The 13,188-nt window shown below is 53.3% G+C and overlaps 1 long non-coding RNA gene across 1 annotated transcript; it reads left to right on the top strand.

Moving 5' to 3' along the window:
• Positions 1-6,887: 6,887 nt before the first annotated feature.
• On the top strand, positions 6,888-7,978 carry LOC118882491. Its single transcript, XR_005016785.1, has 4 exons — positions 6,888-6,925; positions 7,048-7,071; positions 7,765-7,839; positions 7,945-7,978. It is a non-coding gene; the product is annotated as an uncharacterized LOC118882491 (long non-coding RNA).
• Positions 7,979-13,188: the final 5,210 nt, after the last annotated feature.

Genomic DNA, 13,188 nt, shown 5'->3' with positions numbered 1-13,188 from the left:
AAGGACCTTCTCAAATACAAATCTAACAATGTCTCTCCCCGGCTTGAAGCCCTCCCTCCAAGGTCCACTGCCGGCTTTCTGGCCTCACTCCACGCGGCCCGCCTCCTCCGCTCGTCCCCCTCCTCCCTGGCCTCCGGAGCTCACCCGATGCTCTGTCCCTTCACCTCAGCTATCCCTCACAGCCTCTAAGGTCCCAGGTCCTGAAGCCCACGACCTCCGGAAGATCGTGGCCATCACGGAGGCGCGAATGGATAAATGGGTGGACAAAGGCTCCAGAAGTGACTCAACCAGAGCCCCAACCATTACAAGAGGATACAGCGTGGGAGGGGGGTGGGGGTGGGGGGAAGAAGAGCTGCGCAGGCGTAATAGGGCGGCTGCTTGACAGGTACTCGGGTGAACCGGAGCAGCCAATCCGCACGAAGAGGGGCGGGACCGCTTCGCAACGGGAAAGCCCTGCCCACACTGCCTGCACGAGAGAGAGCGGGTATGGATGGCTTCTTGGAAGGGGCCTCCTAGAAGCCTATGAAGTCTTTTCTGGCCGGAGTCGGCCAAAGTGATCCGGGCCTTCACTCCAGACTCCGAGGGGGAGTGGCTGCCGAAGAGACCTCCATATCCCCGTTCTTGAGACACTCCCCCACACCGTTTCTGTATCCCCTCGTCTAGAAGGCTCTTAGATCTTGCAGCGTGAAGGGCCCCTCCCGCCGCCTCCCCAGGGCGCAGGAGTCAGCCAAGGCCGAGATCCGGCAAAAGCCCTTCATCCCTCAAACTGCCGCTACCCTTCAGATGGCCCTCCTTGCACCCTGTCTTACACCCACTCACCTCCTGCTCTAACACTGGCAGGCAGGTGAGCAGAGTCAGGCTGCCTCCTTCCCCACGGTCCTCAAAGGGAGTGAGACCCAGATCTGTGGGCAAGGAGCCCAGCACCCTGAGCACACAGAGGGGGACCTGCAGAACATGTCAGAGAGGGGGGGAAGAAGAACGGGGGGCTCCTGAGGGACACAGCACAGGAAGTGGTCCAGGTGGGAGTTCCGTATGTCTCAGAAACTGGCAGAAGCCTCAGAGGGCAGAGATTCCCTCTGCCCTTGTCCTCTCATGAATGGGGTCTTTTCCCTACTCTACCAGACCCTTCAAAATAGACAATCTCAGCTTCCTACTGACGCCTGTGACATTCAGTCCATCTTGGAAGTTAGGAAGAAAACACGTCATGTTCCCATTATGTGCCAGGCATGATGCTATCCACTTCCCTTTATCTCTGGTCAATCTTAGATAATTCCTGTTTTATTACCTTTCCTCGGGAAATTAATGACTTTGAGGATGCATCTATGTTCTTCGCAGAGCAATCGGTAGTGCTTAGAGAAGGGGAAAAGCACAGTTTGGGAGTATGAGGGGCTGTGGCAGTGATTGACGTGAGCAGAAGAGAGAGTCTTGGGTGTGAGTGCCGATCTTCAGGCGGCCACTCTTGGCAACAGACTTCCCTCCTTCCACACAAGGTCTTTTGTATCATTTGCAGCACTGAGTCCCGAAGGGGAAGGGAGAGTTCAGAGCTGGATCTTGCAGCTTTCTCTCTTTTTGATACCTCTAGGTTCTCATCTGTACCCACCCAACTCAGGCTGGCTCTCCATCACCCACTCCTCCCAGCCTTTCATCATTGGAGTTTTGATTTCCCTGTAGGTCTCAGTGCCTCTCACCCAACTCTCCCATCTGGTAGGTAAGAAATCAGACCCAGGGGCTTCCCTGGCCATCTAGTGGTTAAGACTCCCGTGCTCCCAATGCTGAGGGCATTCCCCCTGGTGGGGGAACTAAGATCCTGCAGGCCGCCTGGCGAGCCCCCCCAAAAAAGAAAAGAAATCAGACCCAAATGGATGGCTCTAGAAATTCTGATAAGGAATGCATGCCCAAGAAGCAGGGCAAGTGGTCAGCCCTCCTCGAAAGTGACGTCCTGAAAACAGCCTTCACTGCCAGTCTAGCCCCTCAGGAATCACACCTTGAGAGCACAGTTGTTCATCCTAAATACTCCTAACAAATGAGACACTTCTTAATACACAAAGCTTCTAAAGTTTTCTATACCCAGTTTCATGACTATTTATAAGCACTAGGTTTAATATCTAAGAAGCTAAATTCATTAGCTTGGGACCTGACTTGTGCCACTTCCAGTGTGGAAGGCATTGTTGCCCGCTGCTGAGTGTGTGGCCAGCCTTTGGGGCCTCTTAGAGGGGACAGATGCAATACTCAGCCCTGATGCACCTATACTGAACTTTGGGAAAAGGGGGAGATGAGGTGGTGACTTACTGTTGTGCTTGCAGAAGCTACACACAGGTAGCTTGCCTCCCTCTCCCTGGTTCTGCCCTGGGCTCAACCTGTCCTCTACCTTGAACCAGTGTCAATACCACCTGGCTCAGGTGAAGTTTTCTTTCTACCTGTTAAAGGTGAAATACCTCATGGTGATAGGTGTGGGAATGGAGGATCCCTAAAGAGGGCAGAAGCTTCAGGATGGGGCAAAAGCGCTAGAACCTTCTGGAGAAGTGGATCTGAGGTCCTTTCCATACTTCCTGGAGACCTTCCAAAGCACCTGGGACTTAAAGGGTCCTCTTCCTCAAATGCCTGCTTTCTTGCTGCTTATTCCCCACAGGAGGAGTCTGGAAACTTGAGCTGAGTCTCCATTCTGCTACCATGGCACAGTGTGACCTTGAGCAAGACCATTGTCTTCTCTGGAGCACAGTTAGCCCATGGGGGTCTCTCTAATGATGACCCCCTTTCTCTCATGCTGCAGATCTTACTGTGTGTATATCAGGGCCATTCCCAGCTACACGAACAGCCCCTGTGAACTGAGCAGCATAATCAGATGTCATCATCACAACATTCAAAGTCGGCTCAGTAATGGTCCCCACTTCATGGATGAGCAAATAGGCAGGAAGAGGGTAAGTCAGTTGCTCAAGTGCACATAGCAAGTAACTAACAGAGCCTGGATTTGACTCCAAAGTATGTGCTATTAATGGTTCTTCTGACTATCGAGGTTCACAAACTCTCCTCACACAGGGCCTGGAAAGCCACACATACAAATTGAGGGCTGGCCATGGGTTGGCCCCGTGCCCCTGCAGCCAGCCCCTCCACCCCAAACCTCAAAGGTATGTCCTGTTGTTACTCCATTTTATTATTTTTTTAAATAAATAAATTTATTTATTTATTTTTGGCTGCATTGGGTCTTCGTTGCTGCGCGCGGGCTTTCTCTAGTTGTGGTGAGCGGGGGCTACTCTTCGTTGCGGTGCGCGGGCTTCTCATCATGGTGGCTTCTCTTGCTGCAGAGTACGGGCTCTAGGTGCGCAGGCTCAGTAGTTGTGGCACGCGGGCTCAGTAGTTGTGGCTCACGGGCTCTAGAGCACAGGCTCAGTAGTTGTGGCCCGCAGGCTTAGGTGCTCCGCGGCATGTGGGATCTTCCCGTACCAGGGCTCGAACCTGTGTTCCCTGCTTTGGCAGGCGGATTCTTAACCACTGCGCCACCAGGGAAGTCCCGTTACTCCATTTTAGAGGAGAGGGAACTGAGGCTCAGAATGAAGGAGCTGCCTGAGATCTCCCAGTGAGCAAGTGGCAAGCTGGGCTTCACATCCAGCTCTTTCTGGTCCTGGAGCCCTGGTCTTAAGCTCTGTGCAAGAACCGAATCTTGAAAATAGGAAGCACCATGGAAGGTCTTCATGAGGAGGTGCAACATGTTTGCACTAGGAAGGCCCTCCAGCTTCCTACTCACCTGAATCCTCCCCACCCTGTCTTTCAGGGCTCTGTCCTGCCCTCTGACCCCCAGCACTGGGAGCTGCTGGTGGCTTCCTGTCCTCAGTGACTCAACAATTCAATCAAAATCTATTTATCAGTATTGGGAATAAGGGCGGCAACAGTCCTGCTTCAGTTGGTCACTGCGCAGTGGGAGAAGAGGGTGAAAAGAGAGGAATCAGGGAGGGGGCACAGCAGAATAGAGGGGCCCGTGGTCGTCCAGCGTCAAGGGCACGGGTCGAAGGCACGTGGTGGGGTGAGGGACAGGAAGAGCTTGGCCGGCAGAGCACAAGGCAGGCGCGGGGGTCCGCAGAGGGAGGCGGCCCACTCCTCATCCCAGGGCTGGTGGTCCTTCCCTCGCCCCACCACCCCATCTCACACCCCTGCCCCCAGGCAGCAGGCAGGAAGCGAGGGCAGGGTGGGGGGGCTCCTGACTCCAGCTTCCGGTCCCCAGGGGCTAAGTGGTTGTCAGGACGTGGTCAGAGGGTGGGCGATCCTGTGGGGTGCCCATCAGCCCCAGCTCTCCCCCCATGAAACCCAGTTCAAGGAAAAGCGATGCGACCACCGAGCGAATGGAGCCTCAAGGCCAGCCCCGCCGCCTCCTCGCTGACACGATGTTCCCGGAACGCCCGCCCCCCAGAAGTCCTGGAACCCACACTTCTGCCCCAAGTACCCAGAAATATCCTGTCCCCTTCCACACATTTCTGGGCCCCTCGTTTAGGATCTAGGTGAGCTAAAGAAACTGAAAGCCCCCTTCTCCTCACGAGACGGGTCTGAGGCCCATCCCCCTCCCCACCCTCCGCTTGGCCTCTGAGAGGGCCTGGGGCCCTCCCTCTGCTCGGCGGGTGTGGCAGGTGAGCTGTCTCCTTTAAGAGTGCACTGGGGAGAGGGAGCCGCAGGAATCTTAAGGAATCCGACCAGTTCCTTCGGCGCGATAGTATTGTTGCCCTGGGCGGGGCTGCTGGGCTTAAAAAGCTGGAACACACCTGGGCTGGATGCAGCCCCAGGAGCCTCCTCAGACCAGCTCTCTGCACTCAGCTCTCAGGTGAGCAGGTTTCCGCCAGGACTTCGGGGCTCCTAGGAAAAGGGGTGGGGGCAGAGGGGGTGCCAGTCTGAGGAAGGGGTGGTAGCTGCCTGCGTATTCTCAGTAACGCGTGTGTGTTTGGGGGATTGGAGGACTGGAGGCTGCCTGCTCTGTGCCCACTGTCACATGGAAGGAAGGTGGGTTGGAGGCTGGAGGGAACAGGAGCCAGTCTTTGGCTAAAGAATATGTAAAGAGGAGTTGTGACCCTCACGATCCAGGAATTCCAGGGTGGTGGAAGGGGCAGGGAGAGACAGATTGGCCAAAGGAGGGCGGGGTTTGGAAATTGCTCAGAGCCAACAGACCCCCGTGTTCCCAAGGAGCGTGTTAATAGTCCCGCCTTCCTATGGCAAAAGGACCCGTGTACTTGTACATTTACTTATTGTAACACGTTTCAGTACTTACTATGTGCTACGCGCTATTCTTAGGCTTAACATATAATAACTCATGTAATTCAGTCATAACCTTATGAGGTTGCTATTATAATTACCCTCATTTTTACAGGGCACTGAAGCACAGAGAGGTTAAGTAACCCAGCTGAGTCACACAGCTGTTAAGTGGCTGAGAGAGGAATTCTCTGGCACGTAATAACTGGGGTTGCAGTCTGGAACACTGACATCCCTTTGCCTGCCTGAGGCTAACAATAGGCAGAAAGCTGGTAGCTTATCTCAAGGACACAGCCACCCTAGGGACTAGTAAATGAAGATATGGATAGTTCCCACCCTAAGGAGAAAGAAGGAGCCATGTCCCACCCACTAGGCAGTTTCCTGCCAACAGCAGTCTGTACTCTGAGAGTGGAATTTGGGGCTACCTGGAGGAAGGCTTGGCCAGGGCTGCGGTGGGAGGCTCTTGCCTGTCCCTGGCACCTGTCCCTGGCACCTGCCCCCAACGCCTCCTCTTCCCCTGCCCAGCTGTTCACTCAGAGGAGTCCTGGGCATGCCCTAGGTGGAGGCTATCTTGGAATTCAGCCTGGTAGTGCCCCAGGCCCAGACCTTTGGATAGCCCGAGGCCTGACTGACCGTAGCCCTTTGAGCGGGGGGTCAGGAAGGCAGGCAGCAAAGCCTGAGTTAGAACAGCAGCCCTGCTCTCCTGATGGTGTGTCAGGCATCTGATTACCAGATTTTAACAAAACCTCATATGGCACTTACTATGCCCAGGCACTGCACTGCTCTAAGCACTTAACTCCACGAGGCGTTATTACTATTATCATCTCTAGACAAGGAAACAAATTAGTAACTTTTCCAAGTCTACCCCATAAGTAAGGGCAGCCTTGAGATTTGTGCCACCAAGTGCCGTGAGCCTGGGGCTGGTCGGGGCTGTCTGACCCCAGCCTGCCTTCCCCTGCAGCCTAGGCCTGCCGCTGTGTCATGGAGGGAGTGGTCCGGGGCCTTCTCCTCCTGCTGGCAGGTGAGTCCTCCCAGAGGTGACCCTGCTGCCACTCACCCACCCACCCACCAAGGCTGTGAAAACCAGGGCAGCATCTCACAAAGGGGGCCTGATGTTGAATAAATGTGTTTTCATTTAAACTGTCAACTTAAAGAGAAACATAAAGGAAGTAACGGTACAGGTAGGAAGTAGCTATTGCAAAAGTTACCCTGGTTAATGGAACTTTGGGAGCTAACCATCTGTTGGCGTGAAGAGAACAGCATTCCCTACTTCTTTAGGAGGCAGGGCATTAGCCAGGACCTGTGTAGGAAGCTTTTCAGGAGAGGGTAAAAAGATACCAACACACCATCCCATTTTGAGTATAAGAAAGAATAGCAGGAAGCCTGAGAAATAGCTGGAAGGGCTGGGGGGGGGGGTGGGGGGAACGGAGGGCGGGGGGCGGGCACAAAGACCAGGAAGTAGGAGACAAAATCCCAGGTCTGTTTGGGGCTGGGGAAGGTGTGAGGAAAGGAACCGGTGACCTCAGGGTCCCTCCATCCCACATCCCCAGAGTCCCAACGAGGCTGGCTGTCCTTGTGCCTCTGGGCTGGGGTCCTGGCTGCTGATTCATTCTGAGACCAGTGCCATGAATTAACAGCTAGTGCCTCTGCTTCTCTCACCCAGGCCTGCCCGTCCTGGAAGCCAGTGACCTGGTTGGTGAGTAAGGCCCCAAACTGCCCTGCTGGCCCTGCCTCCACATTTTCCCTCTAAGACCCCACATCCTGCCTCCTGGCTCTGGTCCTTATTTATTTATTTTTTTTATGTTTTCTTTCCTGCAGATAAAGACAGTCCCTTCTACTATGGTAAGAGCTGATATCCCTTGCCCCCGACCCCTACCCTTGCCTATCCTGGACCTCTTTGCTAGAGGTTGGTGAGGGGTGATGTGGAGCCCAGCGTAGACAGAGAGGGGCTTGAGGGAACGGGGAAGGAGGGGCAGGATAGGGCTGAGACTGGGGATTAAAGAACCAGCGTCGTCGTCATCGTCAACTAAAAGAGTGACAGGCCGACACATAACGTGGTCTTTGGGAGAACTTCATTCCAGCAAGGAGGTAAGGTGCCCACAGGATGTTTAGGAAGACTTCTGGGGAAAGGGGCTAGAGGCACCTGGCTAATCTCCTTTCTTCAACTCACCCTCTCTTGCCTTCCCCAGGACCAGCTCCTTGCTGCCCGACAACCCCCCAAGCAGGTTTCCTCTCCCTCTGCCTGGCACTGTCCCCCAACACAGCCCTCAGGTGCCCCGGGTCTCAGCTCAAATGCCACCTTTCAGAAAAGCCTTCCTGGATCATTCTTCAAAGCCCGTTCTTGTTCTGTGCTCTTCTGCTTGTTTTTTCTTCCTAACACTTGTTCCCACCAGATATTGCATGATGTATTTACTGGCTTGTCTTTCTCGTGGCCTGGAATGTAAGTGCATCTGTACAAGCAGGTGGTCATAACTATCTGCTGAACGGCTGGGGCGGAGCCCGGCTGGGGCCAGCTCACTCTCTATGCTCCCCTAGACTGGGAAGGCCTGCAGCTGGGCGGGGTGATCTGTGCAGCGCTCCTGTGCATCGCTGGAATCTTGTTCGCCCTGAGTGAGCAGTGGGACTGGCAGGGCTGGGGTGGGGGTGGGGAGCGGGTGGGAAGGGGGTGCCTCAGGCTCCCCAGGCTCTTTGCACTGTCTGTCTCTTCCTTCACAGGTGGCAAATGCAAATGCAAGCAAGATCATAAGCACAGGTGAGACGGGGCCCTGTTGTGTGCACCTTGAGCAGAGCAGAGCTATTTGGCGGTAAAGCCCTACAATTTGGAGAAAGAGGACAGCCCCCTGGCTGTCCCTGGGCTTGCAGTGGGATTTGTCATTCACAGATCATCAACCCTGAAGGGCCCCAAATCAGGGAAAGCTCTGACCCTTGGTATTGTGTAAAGTGGCACCAGGAATCTTGGTGGGGGAAAAGGACAGAAGGCTTGAGGATGCTAATCTGACGTGTTCCTTTCTCAGCTCCTTACCCGAGAAAGCCGTTCCACTCATCACTCTAGGTGAGACAGGCTTCGAGAGGCTTCCAGGCACTCAGGCAGGATAGCCATATAATTTGAGAATTAATAAATGTTATGCTGTAAGGCAGACTGTCCTGAGCCAGCCTGCCTTGGGGTCACCTGAGGCTGAGGGGGGTGTCTGTGGAGAGACCCAGTTTGTGAGGACCTGACCTCCATTCTCTCCACAGGCTCTGCCAGTACCTGCTGAGCACAGGACCGGCTTCACAGCACTTCCTGCACCAGCTCCCATCATACTGTCACCTCCCCCTTGGGGGACTTTACCCTTCATGATGGCCTTTCTCTCCGAGGGTGGGCCCTTAGGCTCCCTTATGCTCGGGAGGCTGTCCAGAGCATATTTCTAAATTAAACTTCTCTCCTCCCTCCTCTGGTCTTATGACCTTCTGTGGGTCTGGTTAGGGACAGGCAGGCTGGAAAGGGACAAGGAAATCTTGCTCAGGAAAGTCCAGGCCCCTCAGCGGCAGGGGGGGGGGGGGAGGGGGGGAGGGGAAGGTGGTGTCCCATAGATTGCTGATGCATCCTGTGGCCACATGTCTGTCCTGAAGCCATTCCCAGCATGCCCCCCACTTTGAGGACCTCCTGATAATTGATCTTCTGCCTCACCCATGCATGATGCAAGACACCTCAACGTTATATCAAAGAACCTTACAATTTCCATACCTTGCCTGGAGACCTTATAAGTCCCAATGACCCAGATACCCATGACATCCTGTAACCTAGAATGATCCCTAGTCGTTTGCCCTCTGCTAAGACCCCACCTCACTGAGTACTCACACACCCCAGGAAATGCAGCAATTTCTTCACTAACTCACCCCAGTAAAACCCTATGAAATTCTCAGACCAACCCATGGACCCTTCCCCCACTCTAGGTAATGTCCCATGAGACCCCACTATAAGCAACATCCCAGCAAGCCCTGCATAGTGCATTTTAGAACCAAAACCCATCCATGCCAATCTGGGTCTCAGTATGTCCAAAGTCCATTCCTGGAATACCTCACTTGAAAGGCCCTAGCGTGCACGGGGTGGGGCTGGGGAAACGGCTCTCCCACCTGGGCAGCCTGTTCATCCCGCAGCCTCACCCCGCTTGCCAACCTCCATACCCTAAGGTGGGAGGGGCTGAGGCATACTCAGAGCAGCCCCTACTCCTGGCAGTGACCCTGGGGCGGAGACAGGCTGGGGCAGCAGACGTCTGCCCTGTCCCTGCCAGGCAGTGGCTCACAGTCTGGGTCTGGGTCTGGGCTGATGGGGCAGCCACCTGTCTTGGTGTTGCTTCAAGCCAGCTCTCTTATGGTGCCCTGCTCCAAACCTTCCACCCATTTCCCAGGGTGGTACTAGATCCTCTGGAAAGTATAGTGGATCCAAGACTTGTTGGCTGGGGTCAGGAGGCCAGCGCAAGGGATTCTAGAGGCTGAGGACCGCACTTCCTGGTCTGCAGCCCTCCCAGGCCCTGAGGTCTAAAAATGAGGATCACAGGAACTTCCCTGGTGGTCCAGTGGGTAAGACTCTGCACTCCCAATGCAGGGGGCCCTGGTTCAATCCCTGGTCGGGGAACTATATCCCACACGCATGCCGCAACAAAGATCTCGTGTGCTGCAACGAAGACCCAGTGTGGCCTAAATAAATAAATAAAAATGAGGATCATAGACCTGTTTAGGGCCCTTGAATAGGACACATAAGCAGGATGAGGGGACAGTTCCAAGGCTGGCCCAGAGCTACAGCAGGAACTCCAAGAACCTGAGTGGGGCTCAGGATACCTGGCTGAAATTGCAGCCACTCACGGTCCAAGATAGGTGAGGGAAGTGTGGCAGGGAGCTACGGGGGGCCTCTTAGGCCTTTAAGATCCCAGCATTCTGAACCGGATGCATGGTATAAAGAAAGTAAAACAAGCGTGCTGCAGCGGCTGGGGTGCATGGGCAGCAGTGGGTGATGTGGTCAGGTCAAGAAGTGACATCTGAGCTGAATCCTCAAAGGTGAATGGTGGGAGGGGCCAGCTGCGCAAACATGTTTCCTGGTAGAGGGAACACTGGTTTCTTGCCTTCTGAGGACCAGAGGAACGTCGGTGTGACTGGTACGTTGGTGATGAGATCAACGAGGAAGCGGGGGCGGCCACTGCAGGGAGAATTTTGCCCCATCCTGAGCTGGGAATCAATCGTGGGACCCAGAGCTGCGCACGCGGCGGGAGCAGGAAGAAGGCAGGAGCGCAGGCGCGCGGAGCCCAAGGGACGGTGGACGCGCCGCAGCGTCATCCGCCCAAAGGCGGCTTCCGACCCCGCCTTTTCGTCCTGGGGAGTGGGATGCATGTCCCTCTCCTCCTTGGACACAAGCGGATGCTGGTGTGAATGGGTTGCATTGGCGAATGTAAAAATGAGCTCCGCCTAAGAAAGCAAAGTCTGTGGCCTTACGTGGGACTAGAGTGGCAGACGCGGAAGCGATATTGGCAGAACGCCCCCTTCTGAGTGACTGACAACTGCTTTCTTTTAGAAACTCGGGTTCCTACTATCATAAACAGTGAGATGCTCTGTTTGAAATCCAAACAGTAAGAAGAAAACCCCATGCTGCCAGGGTAACCTAAATCACTTTGACGCGAGATTCAGCCTCAATTCCTACCCGGGCGCCCAGCCCCGGAAGAGGGGTTTCTGGACGCAATATTCCACATCCATCTTAACGTTTTGGTTTTCCAGCTCCGCTTTGCGGTGGAGACCAGTTACACACAGTCATGATCCGCTTTCAGCCTGCCAAACAGCCTGTCCAATTTTGCCTGAACAAACGCCAGTTTCCTCACGTCCCAAAGGGGCCCACGACCCCCATACCCCCAACGTGTGCAGCTCCCTCATTGTCAAGTCAGTGAGCCTGGCTTTCTACAGTACAGGCTCCTGCCTGGTGGTTTAGGCTGATTCTTCCCGTCCAAGGCTGGGGCAAGGGGCTCATGGAGGACATCTGGGAGCCTGGGTTAATCATGGTTGGGAAAAGTCACAGACTGTGATGGGAAGGTGGCAGGAGAGAGCCATGCAGGATTGAGTCGGTGTTAGCCTGTGAGGCTGGCGCATGGGCCCTGGAGTTGGGCTGCTGATTCCCAAGGGAAATAAGCTCTCCTCTCTCCCTCCCAGGAGTAAGGAGTGGGAAAGGTAGTCAGTCATAGGACGGGAGGAGCCTCTGCCCAGGCTTCACCGTGTGGAATTACTTGCTGTGTCTCAGAGACCCCTTCCTTGGGCCTGTTTTCCCTGGGGAACAGGGGATTGGGGGGGTAGGGAGGCTGGCTTTGTCTCAATTCCTGCCTCTTGTCATCTCCTAGATGAGGGGCTGACCAGGAAAGAACCAGAGAAAGCAAAGGGTAATTTCCACTTAATTGAACACTTAGTACTGTATGGGCACTGTTACAAACACTTCACACATGTTGATTTTCCCAGCAGCCTATGTGATGTGGATTCATATTATGCCCACTGTGCATAAGAAGAGAAATAGGTTCTCACAGGTCATCTTACTTCTGAGCCGCTTATGAACGACTAGGCTATACTGCCTTTTCTGGTATTTATCACTATCTGAGAGACCCCAAGGACTGTACCTTCTTGGGGACTATGTATCCCTCCCCACTTTTTATTTAAACAATCTTATTTTTTTCCTAATGCAAGCATCTTTCATGCTTATTACAGAAAACTGGAACATTACAGAGATAGCTCACTTAGAAGATAAACCAAATTCTAACCCAGCACTCAGAAATAATCAAGGATAAGTCTGTTATACAATCAGAGTATTCTATAATTCTCTGGAGCTCCAGATTGTTACATGAACCAATAGTTCATTACTTTGTTTTGCTGAGTAGTAGACCCAGGCAGTGTTGTATTAATGAACACAGCTTGGGCTGCAGCCTTACCTCAGGGCACTGCGCTTCCCTCCCTCTGCTGGACATTGCCCCAATTCCCCAGCATCCCTGCATCACCAATTCCCTTCCTCCTTTAGGCCCTTTCAGGAGGCCTCAGGGCCGGGCCACTCTAGCTGTACCACCAACACTCGACCTCTCATCACTGTTCACTGCTTCTTCTCTTTGTACTCGGCCCTAATTCACATACTACTTATATTTTACTGATTATTTGATATGGTCTCCTACCCCTACAATAATGTAAATTCAAATCGGCACCTGCAGAATTTTCTGAGTTTGGGCTCACAGATTTACTTGTTTTCAGATTGTTGTTTTATGATTTCCACCAAATGCATATTGGTCATTTTAGGCTTCTCATGTTCTCAGGGTAATTTTAAGAAATCTGGTTGCATTCCTTCCACCAATCCCCTCACAGATAATAACAACACATGGGCCTTGTAGTCATCCTATGCCTACAACTTAAGTACACAATATCCGGTACCCTACCAAAAATATCCATGCATAAAAGACAAACTTAAGCCAGACAGACAACATAAACACAGAGATGCAGATGTTGGAACGATCAGACTTTAAAAACTGTAATGTGTTCAAGGAATGAGCTATATGGAGATTTTCAGAAGAAAATTAAACCTATGTGTTGTTGGTTAAATTGTGTCCTCCAAAAAGGTATGTTCAATTCCTAATCCCCAGTACCTGAGACTGTGACCTTATTTGGAAATAGGATCTTTGCAGATATAATCATTTTAAAAAGCGGTCATACTGGATTAGGATGGACCCTAATCCAGTGACTGGTGTCCCCCTAAAAGGAGGACAATTTGGACACAGGGAGAAGGCCACGTGCCACCCCAGGCAGAGAGGGAAGAATGCAGCTGCAAGCCAAGGAACACCAAGACTGCCGGCAGCCACCGAGGCTGTAAGAGGCAAGGATTCTTCCTCGGGGACTTCAGAGGGAGACTGGCCTTGCCTGCACCTTAATTTTGGCTTCTTGCCGCCAGAACTGTGAAAAAATTAATTT

The sequence above is a fragment of the Balaenoptera musculus genome, chromosome 16 (assembly GCF_009873245.2).
Source record: "Balaenoptera musculus isolate JJ_BM4_2016_0621 chromosome 16, mBalMus1.pri.v3, whole genome shotgun sequence".
NCBI classification, from domain to species: domain Eukaryota; kingdom Metazoa; phylum Chordata; class Mammalia; order Artiodactyla; family Balaenopteridae; genus Balaenoptera; species Balaenoptera musculus.
Note: the sequence above shows the minus strand (reverse complement) of the source record. Positions and strands in the feature narration are given on the sequence as shown.